This window comes from Lissotriton vulgaris, chromosome 5 (assembly GCF_964263255.1).
Source record: "Lissotriton vulgaris chromosome 5, aLisVul1.2, whole genome shotgun sequence".
Lineage (NCBI taxonomy): Eukaryota > Metazoa > Chordata > Amphibia > Caudata > Salamandridae > Lissotriton > Lissotriton vulgaris.
Genome location: NC_141693.1, coordinates 1,785,680,560 through 1,785,697,909, shown reverse-complemented (window position 1 = coordinate 1,785,697,909; position 17,350 = coordinate 1,785,680,560). Strand labels below are relative to the sequence as shown.

The 17,350-nt window shown below is 43.1% G+C and overlaps 1 pseudogene; it reads right to left on the bottom strand.

The window, feature by feature from the left end:
• Nucleotides 1-14,943, bottom strand: part of LOC147717177 (E3 SUMO-protein ligase KIAA1586-like) — a 71,085-nt pseudogene extending 56,142 nt beyond the window's left edge.
• Nucleotides 14,944-17,350: the final 2,407 nt, after the last annotated feature.

Sequence of the window (17,350 nt, the reverse complement as noted above, 5' to 3'; positions counted from 1 at the left end):
GTCAGGATTATGATGGCACTTTCACACAGTCTTTCCATGTCGGTCGACATGGAAAGGCTGTCTGAAAGTGACTCTGAGGGCCCCTAGCAGGCTCCGCTTCCCCCTGGCCTTCCACTATGGGGTCTGGGGGACACCTATAGTGCTGCCCTAAACATCCCTGCACCGTGTGGCAGGCACCGCATGGCGCCTGCGACACAGTGCAGGGATGTTCACAAACAACTAAAAGCATAAAATAAAATTCATTTCATCAAGTGTACAAACTCCTGGTTTTAAAGAAAGACATTAAGAGGAAGCAACACAGTAGCAGACTAGAGGATCAGGCAGTAATCATAAAAAATAAAACCCTGGATGGCATTGCCTGAATTTATATTTGCGCATGATTGGCAGTAAAAATCTCTTGAGATGTTCAGAATAAAATTTACAAAAAAAGAACATATGCAAATCAGATTGGGGCGAGATACCATCACATGGGCAACACATCAAAGCTTGAGTGTAAAAAATGCAGGCGGGTAAACCCAACATACACAGGATAAGGATTAAGCGAATCCTGATTAAAATAAATCTATGGTGTGGGTTTGTCGCTAATGACAAGTATGATGGTTCCCCCTCACCGAGCATTGGGCCCTCAAGATACACTCGAACCATATATTCATTGCTATGATTTTTAAGGCTAATTTCAGCCATGTAGTTTAATAAATGAGCTTTTATTGCTCCTTAAGATATAGTCGAGCATTTGTTTGGGGTTTAAAGATAGCTCCCAGACCCAGAGCATTTAAGGTGTTTTTAACATACATAATCCAAGGGATCTTCTGTATATTTGCTAATACGAGGCGATCCATAATAACTCCTGGATCAGGTTGACTGTTTCTCTTCTGAGGATTGGAGCCAAGTTCATCTGGTCAGTTATGTAGTGGACATTCAGCTCACAATGACATGTAAAATAAGAGTAACTGGTAGGGAGGCCCATCCATTTTTTCCAGAAGGTATGCTCTATTGATTGTATTGCAGTTGGATTAACATATCCCCATACTTCAGCTCCATAGAAGGCTACTGTACTAGATTTTACAGCATATACTTTTTTAACCATATCTATCCGATGTCGAACCTAGCTTTTTATTGAACAAATATATGGCACTAATGCTTTTTTCCAGCGTTATCCCGTTATTAGACACCATGTGGGACCATGTAGTGATATGATCAAAAGTCACCCCTGGATAAGAGAACATCTCCGCCTGGGCCACTTTCCGTTCAGAAATATAAAAAGTTGGAACTTTCTTGGCTGTGTGACCTGTAACTAGGTCCAGATTTTTCATAAAATTTACGTAAGTGTCTAAAAGCTTCTGGAGGGCCCTCTCCGTATAGGCAATTAAAATTGCATCATCTGCATAAAGTAATATTGGAATGCGGACTTTATTCATTGAAGGGACGTCCAGGGTAGATTCCAACAGGGGGGACCTCTACTGCATTGGTGTATCAGGAGAACAAAAAGGGGGCAAGGGCACACCCCTGAAGAACCCCCCCCCCAGGTTATTGAGAACCATTTACTGCACTCCCCCTGTTGTCCATATCGCACACAAACTGCTGCCCTCTTATACAATTTCCTGAAGAATAAAATTGTTGCTTGGCCAACACCCATCTCCTTCATAATACCCCATAGGTGAGAATGGGCAACACAGTCAAAGGCCGCGGATAGGTCCACAAAGGCCATGTAAAGCTTACCTTGTTTGACTTGCGTGCACTTGGCAATAAACAGGCTCAGATTAAGACATTGGTCCTGTGTGCCTTTACCCTTTTTAAATCCATATTGGGACTGAATCATAACTTTGTTAAACATCGCCCATTGCTCTAGTCTATTCAATAGGACTCTGCCCATAAGTTTCACTGTGATGTCCATGAGGGAGATGGGTCTATAATTTTTGGATCAGATTTGTCACCCTTTTTAAAAATGGTTAATAAAATAGATTTTTGCCATGACTCCGGCGGGCCCACTTTGGCTATTACTTTAAAAACTTTAGTGAGCTCTGGGCCCCAAGCTTCAGGAGACTCGAGAAAGAAGTCTATTGGAGTACCGTCCTGGCCATGGGCCCTATTACTGGTGGACTGGGCTAGGGCTTTGCTAACATCCAGATGGCTAAAAGAAAGGACATAGTTGGGCGACAATATAGCATCTTCCAGGGGTACGATGGTTCCTTCACACCTTGAATGTTTTTGGAAAGTGCGCCACCCATGATTCCTCATCCACGTGATTATCTAAGTTAGAGTCTGTTGAAGAATTAAAGAATGGGGCATTTACTACTTCCCAGAAATCCCTGCAGTTATTTGTAATGGAGGCTTGGTAACCTCTTCCCAGGCTTTCTCCTTCAATACATTTAATCTAAACTTCCTGGCAGTTTTATAGTTACGCTTGGCGGGCGAGCTTAACTAGGGCCGTGTTTCTTGGGTCCACCTTAAGGGTTTGATGTTGGTTAGTAAGTGCTTTTGTACAATGCTGATCAAACCACTTCTGACCATTTTGAGTAAGGGCGGGCAGAGAACTCCGCTCTACCAGCGGAGTGTGCAGAGTTTTGTCTACTCCGAGCTCTGGTGAGAATGCGAGTATAGGCAAAACTCCAACTCCACAGCGGAGCAGAGTTAGTCCGCCCACCAACAAAAAAAGGCTCCCAGCTACCACCTCCCCAAATACAAAATATTAAAACACTAATTAAAAAAGAAAAAAGGCTCTTACCTGTACTGTGGCTTCTCCGGGCTGCCCTCCTCCTCTTCGCTGTGATCTTTCTCTCCCGCAAACCCCTGAAGTTCTCACAAGACGTACGTCTGACTTAGGGGTTTGCGGGAGAGAGACCACGGCGTGGAGGAGGAGGACAGCCCGGATACGCCACAGTACAGGTAAGGGCCATTTTTCTTTTTTATTTAGTGTTTTAATATTTTTTATTAGGGTGTGGAGGCAGAGAGTGGAGCAGAACGGAACGGAGCGGAGTTCCACAGAGTTTTTTCCCAACTCCATGGAAATCCACGTAGTGGCACTACGCTAGCTCCACAAGGGGTTAATTTTGAGTTGGAGCCATACCACTTTTTATTAGATTAATTTTTTACGTCCTGCAGGACTAATTCGATGGCGGTCATAATGCTAGAGGGTTAGGAATTTGTCTCAAGGCAGTTAATGATTTGATTATACCTTCTTACTAAAACTCTTGGGATGAAGTCTTCCCTAATGATTCCCCCCCCCCCACTTAAGTTTAATCCCCTTCTTCCTTACTACATGAGGTCTTACATGTGAAAAATGGGATCCACAAATCCCCTCCCAGTAGAATTGACAAAATATGTCCGCATGATCGCTAAAACCTGAAAAGTTAGTTTTAATATCAGTGAAAGCCCCTCTAGTGGATGCTAACACTATTAAAACATAGATAGTGAAGCCATTAAGGCTAGAACTGAAGGTATTTTTTAACTTGCCTGTAATTTCAGAGAGAGGGTTCATTATCTCTAAATTGTTAGTGATGAGGAGTCTGTTTAATATGTTACCATACTGGTTATGCATAAAATGCAGGATTCCTACTCCATCCTCGTCCGAGAGGCCACATATCGCGTTAGAGGAAAAGTAGCAGCTATGCTCATTAAAATCATCCATCCATATAACTCAAAGGATTTTCTTGCAATTATTAAATAGAACATTCATTTTGTCCTCGCCTAGAACTGCAACCTTAAACATTTGACCCCCAAAATGATTATTATAAAAATGTATTATTAGTACTGTGTTATCAACAGGGCCTTTAAGATATAAAATATTATAGTTTTGGGAATAGTTATGAGAGGAAAGAACTTCAAGTCTTAAAGTGTTCTTTAATAATGTCAAAATGGCGCCCCTCGCACATCCGGAGTTTGAGGCAATGGCAGGAGTATTGCAAGTTCTGTAACCATCTATATAGATGTGGCCTATTTCCCAAGTCTCTTGTAGAGAAATTAGTTTGAAAGATGATATATACTTAATCCACTCTTGGTCAGACAATTTTTTTCCAAAACCTGCAATGTTCCATGTAATGACTGCGATCTTATCTTCACCCTTGGAAGATTGAATTAGGGTGTCCACCCCCTCAAGGACGCCATCAGTGGCTGCATTTGGAGTCACCTCCTCGGTTCTTTGTCAATTGCAAGCTTCCCTATCCAGCCATACCATAAATCGATTGGTGGTGGGTAAGGTTAGTAGGGGGTAACTCCATGCCTAAAATATTATCAATAAAAAATATATAAACAATTTAAAATAAAAAAATAAACAAAAAATAATAATAAATATATTTAAACAATATTCAAAAAATATTAAAGACTGAGATTAATAGATATACTATTCCCACTCCAGTTTATTCAACAGTAGAGAAAGCATAGCTTTCAGAGGGGTCAAATTTACTATTCCTACTCCAAGCAGGGCAACAGTAGAGAAAGAGAGACTACAGAGGGGTTATTTTTACTATTTCCTCTCCAGTCTGTGCAGCATTAGAGAAAGTGTTGAACCTCAGAGGGGTTAAATTTACTAATCCTACTCCAGTCTGCACAACAGTAGAGGAAGTACTTCACTTCAAACACAGTACACAGACCCCCTCACCCAGGATACTGCAATCTTGCAATTTGCAAAAAAAACACAAAGTCAGCAGTTTTGTACAAATCCCACAATTTTTACAAAAGTGCCCGCATAATTTGCATACAAAAAATAACATGGGGTTGATTCTCTCTTTACTGGCACTGCGCTGCGGCTGAAACAATAAAGGGGGATGAACAACAGGTATACAGGCAGCAGAGGTGTTAACTTTGCCTGCCTTTCAGGCTAATTGCACAGAGCCCCCTCCTGTGCAATTAGCCTGTAGCCCACTTCAAACGTTTGTGTGCTCCCTGCGAACTCTGCAAGTCGTTGAAAGGCTCTCCTGCCTCCCACCCTCCACTGCATTCCTCTTCCTCGGCCCTGCTGTCTTCTGTTAACCCCTAACCATCCACATGTCTCATCTTTTTTGTGTGCATTTTTTTGTATGCCCCAGCTGAAACCTCTTTTCCCCAAACCCTACTGCCCGACATATGGCAAGGGATGCAGGTAGTCTAATGACAGAAAGAACAGGTTTCATAATGTAATCTGCAATCTTTGGCATCAGATATCCTCCAATTCTATGCGCTGTGCTGCTGGAGACTCTGCAATGTTGCGGATTGTGAAATAGCACAGTCTCCAGCAGTGACAAAGCACAGGCCCTGCAATATTTTTGGGCTGCAAATGTTGTTTGTTTGGCTGCATATTTTGCCGCCCAAAGGCGCAAAATCCTGGGAGGTCTGATTACATATTGGAATAATCCTAATAATTTAGAACAAATATAAAACTCCTAGTATGAATATCAGTAAAGATCCCGAAACAATGTATATATATAAAAAATTAAAAAGAATGAAGCAGTTTACATGTGTATTAAATAATTTAAGAGTTAATTAGCAATTTTAAAAAACAGCTATTTATTTATGACTTAATTAACTTCCCACACACACCTATCAGCTCACACTAAAACCATAACTAAAATAAATAAGTATAATTTACATTATTGATAATCGATTATTTAATTAATAAAAAATTGATAATTATTTGTAAATTAATTATTATTTAATTACTATCCCACCCTATACCTCTATAAACTTAGCAACCAGAAACTAAAATATAACTAGAATAAATCATTACTTAATGTGTATAATTCATTATCAATTAATAATGAATCTATACTAATATAATAAAGAGAGAGCCCAAACCTTTGAGGCGGGTAATCTCAGGAACCACAGCACTAATCACAACACCCAATACAGCGTTGGAAAGGGCAGTTGCAGCAGAAGGACATAGGCTATGCAGACGCCCATCATATACATTTAAAGGGTAAAAGAACCATGCCAGCAAAGTAGTCCCTTGTGGGCGTGTCTGCGTTGTGCTGTGGGCGTGTGCTGGGGGTGTGGCAAATGCTGGGGGCGTGTGGTACGTTCCGCCCTTCATGCCATGTCTCATATCGTGTGCTAATCCCACCCTGCTCCCTTTAAATACCCCTGCACCCCATAATCATAACCCACCCTTACTCCTTAATATACCCCAACACCCTTAAACACTAACCCATCTTAACCCTATAAATATACCCTGTACCCCAAAACCCAAACCTATCCCTAAAAATACGCCTGTACCCCAAAACCCAAACCTAGCCCTGAACCCTATAAATAACCCTGTACTTCAAAACGCAAACCTACCCCTAAACCCTAAAAATACCCCTGTACCCCAAAACCCAAACCTAGCCCTGAACCCTAAAAATACCACTGTACCCCAACACCCAAACCTACCCCTGAACCCTAAAATACCCCTGTACCCCAAAACCCAAACCTAGCCCTGAACCTTTAAAATACCCCTGTACCCCAAAACCCAACCCTACCCCTGAACCCTAAAAATACCCCTGAACCCCAAAACCCAAACCTAGCCCTGAACCCTAAAAATAACCCTGTACCCCAAAACCCAAACACACCCCTGATCCCTAAAATACCCCTGTACCCCAAAACCCAAACCTAGCCCTGAACCCTAAAAATACCCCTGTACCCCAAAACCCAAACCTAGCCCTGAACCCTTAAAATACCCCTGTACCCCAAAACCCAAACCTACCCCATAACCCTAAAAATACCCCTGTACCCCAAAACCCAAACCTAGCCCTGAACCCTAAAAATACCCTGTACCCCAAAACCCAAACCTACCCCTGAACCCTAAAAATACCCCTATACCCCAAAACCCAAACCTAGCCCTGAACCCTAAAAATACCCCTGTACCCCAAAACCCATACCTATCCCTAAACCCTAAAACTACCCCTGTACTCCATAACCCAAAAGTATATCTGAACCCTTAAAATACCCAAACACCCCAAAACATATACCTCAGTACCCTAAAACATATACCCCTATACCCATACTTACCTTATCCAAACATTTTTTTAAAAGCATGCTTTTACCATTCATGCATTTACAACAAATTTCGTTGTAAATGTATGCGTGGTAAAAGCATATAAAATGTAATGCCATGCGTTATAATGACATTGCCGAGTCATGGTACTTTCGTAATGAAAGTATGCGGAGTGATGGTATGCGGAAAGAAAGTTGCGGAATAATGGGTATTTACCCTCCCCAGGTAAGTACATTGGTAGCACAGCGGCCCACATCTCCAGCAACATACTCATATTTTTTCACCACCCATTTGAAAAATGCACAGGTCTCTCTCATTGATGGCCAGCACCGACATCCACTTTTAGACACACCTCCCGCCACAAGTTCTAGAATTGCGAACTTTAGAGCTGGGAAGCTACGTTCGAATCTCGGCATCAGCTCAACATTCGGTGGGCGAATTTTGCGAATCTGGCGTTCGCGAATTTTGCGAATTTGCGAACTCGCAATCCGCGAATTCTCGCGAATTTGCGGATTTTTTTTTGTGTTCGCAAGGATTTCTGCCAGTTCGCAAGGATTTCTGACAGTTCGCGAGGGTTTTGTAACAGTTCGCAATTGCGAACTTACATGTCGGCTCGCAACGGTCACGATTATGTTGTTTCTACGTCTGGTTCATCATCACAGGTTCCCAGCACCCTCTGTTTCACCCCTGCCACCCTCTGTTTCACCCATGCCACCCTCTGGTACATCAATGCCTTATGCCACCCTCTGGTTCATCATCACTGTAGATTATGGGGGGAAAAAGCAAGCACACCTGCCTGCTTTACTGACATGAATTAATTTGGGGTTGATTTATTAATGTGTCACTGTTTTAAAATTCCAGTCTGGCACCTGCTTCCTGATCTGTAATTTGCTTTCTGTTGCAGTGCAATTTTTTTTCCCAGGACCTTTGTGGCCTACTTGTAGCTATTCTATGAGCCTGCTGTGAGGGTCAGAGCAGGGTCATACAATTGTTGCAACTAGCAACTGAACTCTGGAGGGGCCCTTGTCAGGAAGCACTACAGGGAACGGTTACTAATGATGAGTTTGAACTTTTGAACCTGCTTTCACTTTTGCAAAGCTCGTTTTTCTGCAGAACAGCATTACAGCAACTGTAATGCCCCACAAGCTTATATGAGAAAGTTGATTTCTAATCCAAAAGTTAGCGAAAGAAAATCAAAAGGCCTCAAATCCAAAAAAGTGCAGGCAAATGTCAACCTGAGGAGTTATTCTGATAAAAATCATCATTTTCAGAAGGTCTATGCTGCTTGCTAGTAGATTTCTTGGGCAGAATTGCAATTTTTGTAATTTCGCGAGTGCGAGATTGTTGCTGCCCGCCGCACCTACATGTTCGCAATTGGGAACTTACACCGCAAAGAAAAAAAATCCGCTGCGTGCGAATTTGCGGATTTTGCGGGAAATTCGCGAATCTCGCGGATTGCGAATTTACCGAAAATCCGCAAAATCCGCGAGCGTAACGGATTTTCCGCCCATGCTTACTCAACATCCTGTGATTCCAGGCAAATCGCGTTGTCTCCCCGTGCCTACCACAAATGAATTTGTTCTTCTGTAATGTAAATTGTGCTCATGCCATGTTGTCGCGTTCGTGCTATATAATATTGCAAGGAAAAATAAAGTAGGGAAACTCGAGTTCACACACTACTGAACGCGCACTCTTAAGTGCATCAGCAGTGCACTGTGAATTGGAGCGTTTCACAGGCCTGTCACAGATAAGAAATGCTATCAAAACAAAATCCTACAAAAAAATATACTACTGGCCGGCAGCAATTCATACCCGGACAACGTCAGGAGGGGCTGCTAGTATTAAATAAATAATTGATCATCAATTGTTACTTAATTAACTTCCCATCTTGTATCCCTACAAACCCTACAGCTCACACCCAAAAAATAGCAAATATATAAAGTTATTACACAATTTATAAAATTAAGGATCAAGTAAATGATTATTAAGAAAGAATGAAGTAATTTTTCATTAGATATTACTTAATTAATCTCCCACCATATACCTCTACAAACATAGCAACCTGACACAACAATATAAATGACTATTTGCAATTAAATAAAAAAGTATAAATCACTTACAATTTCAAACTATATTTAGAAATATTATTAAACATTATACAAACAAATACTAACAAAATTAATAAATGAACTACAACACATTAAGATAATAAAAAATGATATTTGTTACAAATGTATTATTGAAAACGATATTAACAATAACAATATTCTTAAAAACAATATTATATACCTAAAAAAAATCCATATTCTTGACAATGATAGTTCTGCATCACAATATCTTTGTATCACAATATTTCTTTTCTGATATTTCTGTATCCCGATAATTACAACTCAATATTTTGTCCAAATACCATACAGTGTGCCACCCCTGTGCCCTATCAACTCCATTGGGCAGTTACAAAAGGCATAGAGGACCTCGGACTTAAAGTATGGTTTCTTTCATCAGATATTGGCTCACAAACATTGTCATGAATCTCACATTTGTCAGCCATAGATCGTGGGCAGGGCACAATAATTGGAATGGCCCCAAGTCAGGTATAGGGGGAATAATTCCCAAACCTGTTCGCAAGAATATTTGTTGCTTCACTGTTTACTGAGCTTCCACAATAGAATTGGTTCCTGGGAGCTATATCGACATTTGGCTTGGTACCTAAATATCAACTCTAAAATATCATTTGCCCATAATATTGTGGACAAAATATTGTGACAGCAAAAACATTCTGAGATGAAATAGCAAATGTAAGTATATCCTTTTTTTCTTCCTGTAAATAATATTGATCCTAAAATGTAGTATACTAAAATGTTGTGGCATTTAATGTAGTTTAACTTGAGGTGTAGATTTTTTGTTTATTTAGCTTTTAATATATTTCTCTTTAGTTTGTGAGTATTTTAATTTTTTTGTTTTGATTATATATTTAATGATTGTTACTTGGATTTGGGCGTAGGATTTGCGATGTTTTGTTTAATTTAATGAATACTTGGCATATTTTTAATTATTTTCTTAAATGTTTGTTAATAATATTATAAATATAAATGACATTTGTTTTGGAACTGTTGTGTTGATATTTTATTTATTGAGTATTCATTTTTATTTGATAGGTTGTTGGGAATATTGTAGGATTGGGTGGGTAGTTTATTACTTTGATGTTGCGCATGGCAAACAGTGCGCACACCGAAAGTACAGGCATAGCGGGCCACAACATGAGTACCGGCCACAATTTACATGGGCTTATTCACCCTGGAGCCCTTATTGTGGCCCTTTACCTACATTTCTGCCGACCTTTTCATGGTGATGTCCACATGTAAGTTTCAGCCTTGCTGGCTCTTCTGGACCCATGTTGCTTGGGGGGTTGGCTAATGTCTGATCAAAAAAGCACCAGTGGAGAAGTGTGGCTCACTGGTTAGAGCAGGCAGACCCTGAAGCAGAGGTCAGACCCGGGACCAGGGTTCAATTCCTGACACAGCAGGGTCTTGAGCTCAAATGTCCACGGACTCGATAATTCTCGCTTCGGTGCCTGACCTAATCATGGGTTCACACTCTGCAACTCTGGGCATTAAGCTTGCTTAATCTCCACAACGGCCTCCGCGGCGGGATGCCTGGCTTTCACCTTGGGGATGCCCTGTAGGGGCTATCTCACAGGGAAAAGCCAGGATGGGTTCCCAAAGCAAGCGCATAGAGACCCCTGGGTGATAAGCGCTATATAAATCCAACATACAATACAATACATAACTTGCCAATGTTTCCTCTGAGCCATTTCACCATTTGTGGTAGCCGTGAGGACTGGTAGTAGTTCTGCAAGTGAGATACTTCCAGTCTCTCCCTGTGTTGGGTACTTAGTTCATATTTTAAGCCCAGAGACCTCTGGAGCCTCTGTGGGGATATGCTGCTTGCTCCTTTGGGGATGGGGGGGGGTTAGGGGCCTGGTCTGGAAGTGACCCCTGGTGGATGCGTCAGGGCTCCCCCTGCAGGGCTTTACCTGTCAAGCCAATGCTGCCACGTGCTTGCCTGTGGCACCCGGGACTACACGGTTGTCTACATCCCAAGGGGGGGAATGACCCAAGTCGTTGGACGGTGGCTCCCACCTTCATCATGATGGGGCTGCAGAGCTCCCTCCTTACCAACGTTGATGATTCATGGTTTGTGGGTATGCCGTGTTCTGCCCTCAGAGCACTTCTTTGTCCCCCTCTATCTCTTGTTTTTTCATCGTCAAGGCGCACTCCCCCCCTATGCATGCTGCAGTTTTGGGTCCCCAGGTACTATCTTTTCTCCTTTGAGATCTGTCTGCTGGGATCAGCAGTGTTCATGCCCCAGATAACTTCATGCCTCTACCACCTCCACCAGCGCAAGCTATCGTTTTATGCCCTATCATGCGGCGAGTGTATGCTCAGGAATTATTCGGCACTGGACAGGGAGCCCAGAGACTAGGCATCCTCCATCTTCCATACTCAGTTACGCCCCTTCTAGTTAAAAAATAGTTTTTTTATTATTTGTTGTTTTGGGAAGTAATGATTTGCAAATAGTTATAACTAACTATGTTTTTAAACAGCGGTTTATTTGATTATAACTAGAATAGGTAATTGGATTCCAATAGTATATGCACTTTCCACTATGCTTTGGGGGTTTTAATTAGATTAGTAAATGTAACCCCATCCAATGTATACGTTTTAACATTGTAAGACAGGTGTTAGATGAGAAGATGTATCATAATACTTCCCCAAACAATAGAATATATATTATAAAATAAATAATACATAATATATAGCATTCATATATAGTATCCTAACATTTGTGGATTAGGAGTTAGAATAATAGATCTGACCAAAGTTCCCTCTAATTATTATTCTCTTTGCGGCAACAGAATGCTTGTGAGAGCCCTTTTCTAGTCTGTGGGCTGAATCAAGAAGAATTGTCAATCACCAGGCTGGTGAAACAGGGATTGGGATACCACTTTGGGTGGGGCAGGAGGGGGGGAGTGAAGTAGATGAGAGGTATCTATGAATGTTTTTTTAAAGCATTTACTTTGTCCTTGTTAGCTAATAAGGGGTTGTATAACTTTAACTTTTAATATTGTTTCCGGAGAGTTGACACTGCCTTGAAGGAGTTTACACTTGATTCCTGACACCAATGCAGTGCACTGTTGTGCAGGTATCCTGCAATTTCAGGATAAAAAAATGGGTTCTGATCATCATGGCAAACAGAACACGCAGGAGGTCAAAATATGGAATGGTAAATGGAATGGGGATCTGTTCTGAAATCGCATTGTTGCAGGAAAACCCTTGGCTCACGAAAGGAAAACTCCTACCTTTGTACTCTGCGTCCTGGACCACCCGCCTCCCGCCGCCTCCCGCCGCCTGTCCCTTGCAACATCTTGAGACCGGGCCGGCGAGCGGAGTGCAGAGCGGGTCAGGGAGAGCAGAGAGACTACATTACCCAGGATTCAAAGGGGACGCATTCCGCGTCTATCACGCGCCAGGAGGCGCATTTAAGTGCTGTCACCCCGGTCGAGGGGGGGATCTGTTCTGAAATCGCATTGTTGCAGGAAAACCCTTGGCTCACGAAAGGAAAACTCCTACCTTTGTACTCTGCGTCCTGGACCACCCGCCTCCCGCCGCCTCCCGCCGCCTCCCGCCGCCTGTCCCTTGCAACATCTTGAGACCGGGCCGGCGAGCGAAGTGCAGAGCGGGTCAGGGAGAGCAGAGAGACTACATTACCCAGGATTCAAAGGGGACGCATTACTCGTCTATCACGCGCCAGGAGGCGCATTTAAGTGCTGTCACCCCGGTCGAGGGGGGGATCTGTTCTGAAATCGCATTGTTGCAGGAAAACCCTTGGCTCACGAAAGGAAAACTCCTACCTTTGTACTCTGCGTCCTGGACCACCCGCCTCCCGCCGCCTCCCGCCGCCTGTCCCTTGCAACATCTTGAGACCGGGCCGGCGAGCGGAGTGCAGAGCGGGTCAGGGAGAGCAGAGAGACTACATTACCCAGGATTCAAAGGGGACGCATTCCGCGTCTATCACGCGCCAGGAGGCGCATTTAAGTGCTGTCACCCCCGTCTTGCGGGATGCGAGCGGGACGCCAGGCGAAGCCCGGGCCAAGGGCGGGCCCGTTTTAGCCCGTTTTAGCCCGTTCTAGACTGTGAAAGACTGGACTGGGCCACCCCTCTTTGCCCCAACTCTCAGGTCTACTTGTGGTAAGGTGATATACTCCTACATTCTCTGCGGTCATTGCTTAACTGGTCTATTATTGCTGTTCTCCTAACTAGGGCTCTGGTACCCAGAATATTGACCGATTGTTATGTCGAGACAAAAAACACCTGTCACCCCGGCCAACACAATGGACAATTATTTGGTCCAGGTGGTGGCCAAAATCAATAATGATCGGAGGTCCTCTTTGGGACTTATGGACTCTCCACCTTGTGCACAAATCAATCCACTAGGGGTATTCCATCCTGCCAGCGACGACACAATCACCACCGACCCTATCGAGGACCCTAATGACTGCTCTACAACAAATGTGTCTACGGCATCTATTGTTCAACAACCCGATCCTATTGCCGACTTATTAACTGCAGGAGAGTTAAATAATTCTGATACAATTGTAGAGCTAGACTCTGAGAGCATTTCCCCTCCTACCCCTGTCCCCGCACCAAGAGCTAGAAGAGGGATCATTAAGGCCCCGCCTAAAAGAGGTGGACTGCGTTCCAGTAAGAATAAACCTGCAACCCCACCTAGAAGAACAAATAGAAGGGTGGAAGAAGGGATAAGGGAGGAAGAGAATGAAAGTATAGCTTGGGAGGACATGTTTTCAAACAAGCTTATGGGTATACTGGAGTCCAAAGTATCGGGGCTAATGAAACCCCTTATATCTAAAATAGACCATGTAGCCAATAAAGTCAACAAATTAGAGACCCTCTTGAGAAAAACTAACGAGGGGGTGGGGGAAATACCAAACCTAATAATAAATAAACTTGATGACATACAGGCTGCAGGGAAAACGCTTGGGGGGAACTCAAATGAAGGCCTAGAAGTCACACCTGCCCAAACACACCAAGCTAGCTCCAGACCCGGTGATATCCCTAACAACGCTCCAATCTTAGAATCAGTGCAAACAGCAGGCAACACCACCCTTGACAATTTTAATGCAGAACCCGGCCCAGTTGAATTAATTGTTGAAGCTTCCCCTTTGATTCTAGTGCTTGCTAATACACTACCAGTGAAAACAGGGCAGATTGAGTCTCCGGATTCTTTACGAAATAAGGCTCTGCAGTGGTTGAGTAACAACATGCATATATCTCCTTGGGGCAAAGAAAAGCTATCAGACGATCTGCTTACAGCAAGAAGGTTTAAGTGGATAGGGACTAAAACAAAGAAATTTCAAGGGGATTGTGTGGTTTTAAATTTCAAAGGCCCCGAAGTATTACCTGATGTCTTACGGAACATCTTTCCACCACAGCATAGAACAGCAGAAATTATACCACTGACACTGGACTTCTTCTATAGTAGAAGAGGTCTAGTGGCAAAACCAAGCATATTGAGAACAAAGTGGACAGTTGTGGGAAACAGAAGGGCCAGGAATGGCCCATTATGTGAGTGGGGGTTAAACTTGGAAAACCACTATTCTGCACTATCCGACCTAAACGAGTGTGACTGACTCGTGGGCTCTCTCCCTGCCCCCCCCAAAAGCCAGCTGCTCCTTGGGTATGATAGGGCAGTTACCCCACACGAGTCCTTAGCAGAAAATATGACCTTGGCCCCTAAGGAATCCTACACTCCTGTTCCAGAAGAACTAAACATAGTTTTAGAGGGACAAATTAAAGTACCACAGGTGATTGAGAAGTCTCCAACACTAAGAGAAGGTCTAATACCAAGCATAGAATCTGAAGAAGTAGTAAACGCACCTGATAATGATCAGTTATATCATCAACTGGATATGCTGCCATTATCACTTGTCTCTTGGAATATAGCCGGCATTATAAATAAGCTAAACATTCCAGATTGGGTCGATTTTATTGACCATCATGATATTATTATGCTGCAAGAAACTTGGTCGCTCACCCCAACCTTCCGGCAAGGGTATCTGAATTTCTATGTCCCAGCTGTAAGAAATCGAGTAGGTCGACCGTCTGGGGGCCTGCTAATTTGGATACGCCAAACATTGAATTGCACAATCAAGCAAAGGTCTATACCTTCTAATGACATCCTAGCTCTTGATATTAGTTGGCAAAATGGCCAACAACTTGCCCTGTTTAATGTTTACTCCAGGGGAGTCGGTGGGGGCAAACCATCAGAGACCATAACAACTCTAGAGCATCACATTGAAATGCTACCATTGCTACCCCATGTAATAGTAGGCGGGGATTTTAACACCACCTTTGAACCCTTGGGTGAAGAGGATAGGATCCTGGCCGAAGAAGAGGATGCTAAGTGGAGAATTCCCCAACTAGAGACTCCAGCCATTAGAAAATGGAGCACAGTAGCAATCCAATTAAAGAGTTTTTGTCTCTCAAGAGGCCTTAGAGCAGTCAATGGACGGGCACCCTCTGACTTAATGGGGAAAAATACATTTGACAATGGCCGAGCAGCCAGCAGAATAGATTACATACTACTGGATGTAAGGGCTTGGAATAAATTGGTAGATATGGAAGTGAAAGACAAAATAGAAAGTGATCATAATCCCTTATGCCTGACACTCCATCCCTACCAAGAAGCCTCCGAACACCCAAGGGAAAATGAAATGGTGACGCAAGATCTTGTGAGCTCAAATAACCTTCGCCACCTGAAGTGGAGTATGCTCCTAGAAGATGCTTCTAAATTAGAGATTCTCAAAGAACTAGTGGTGGATGAAGTCTCTAAGATTAAGTCCCATTGTGGGATGATTAATTTTATAGACTACATGATGGAGGCCCATGAGAAACTATTCTCCAAAATCCAAAGTTTCTTTGTCAAAACGGTAGTTTCTAATAAAAAGAAAAAGGTTCAGGAGAGTCAAGGATGGTATGACAAGAGTTGCAGGATAGCACGTCAAATTCTTAGCATGGAGTTGAGAACCGGAAATGCATCAACAGTTAGGTTGGCGAGAAATCAGTATAGACAGACCCAAAAACTGGCAAAGAAGCGTTGGGATGAGGATTGCTGGCGCGAACTCAAGGAGGCATGTGCCTCCAAGGACTCCAAACGTTTCTGGGCCACAGTAAAATGGGAAAAGGGGGGCAAAGCTCCCCAGCCGATGAACCATGTCCCGAAAAACAATTGGGTAGAATTTTTCAAACCACAGTATGCCCGTAACCCAACATTTACCCATGATTGTCCCCCTCCACATGTTTATTTCAAATCTCCAATATTTGTTGAAAAGGATGTGAGCATTGTATTGGATTGTGTAGCAGGGGGCAAAGCTCCAGGTATGGATGGAATTCCGGCTGATATATTTCTATCGGATTGAAACTCCTGGTGTAGGTATTTCACAATGCTGGCCAATGCGGTGGCAATGGGAGGGAAAGTACCTGCCTCATGGAAGGGAGCTGAAATTATTCCCATATTCAAGAAAGGTGATAGAACTCTGGCTAAAAACTACAGGCCCATTAGCTTGATTGACACAGCGCAAAAACTAATGGGCCGACTAGTCCAGAATAAACTGCAGCAATGGATTGATGAAAAGAATATTTTGTCATCTTACCAAGCAGGGTTTCGCCCTTTAACTAGTAGCGTTGATCAAGTTCTCCACTTTCTAACCATCTACTGGAGAAACGTTACTCTAAAGAAGGGGACATTGTATGCAGTATTTGTGGACCTAAAAGCCGCTTTCGACTTGGTCCCCAGAGAAAAAGTCTGGAAGACCTTGGCGGATGCATGCTTAAGCCAGGAATTGCTTACACTCCTTGTCGATCTCCACGAAAATAATTTTGCAAGAATCAGATGGGGCAAGCAAGGAGAAGTAACTGATCCCTTTCCGGTAGAACGTGGGGTGAGACAAGGGTGTGTCCTAGCGCCGACTCTCTTCTCAATCTATATAAATGGTATTGTTGAACACCTAGAGAAGATTGCTAGTGACGCCCCAGTAATTGCAGGCTCCCGTGTCCCCGTCCTTATGTTCGCGGATGACACGCTCTTACTTTCCCGCACCCCCAGTGGTCTCCAAAAAGTGGTTGATGCCTTTGGTGAGTTTTGTGATGGTAGGGGCCTTGAACTGAATACCACCAAAACAAAATTCATGTGCCTTAACCAGCAATCCACCTTTAAAGGTGTAATAAAATATAAAGGTACTCCCCTAGAAAGGGTGGACTCTTTTTCTTACCTAGGCATCATCCTTCAGGAAAGCATGAGCTGGAAATCACATATCAATACAACTTT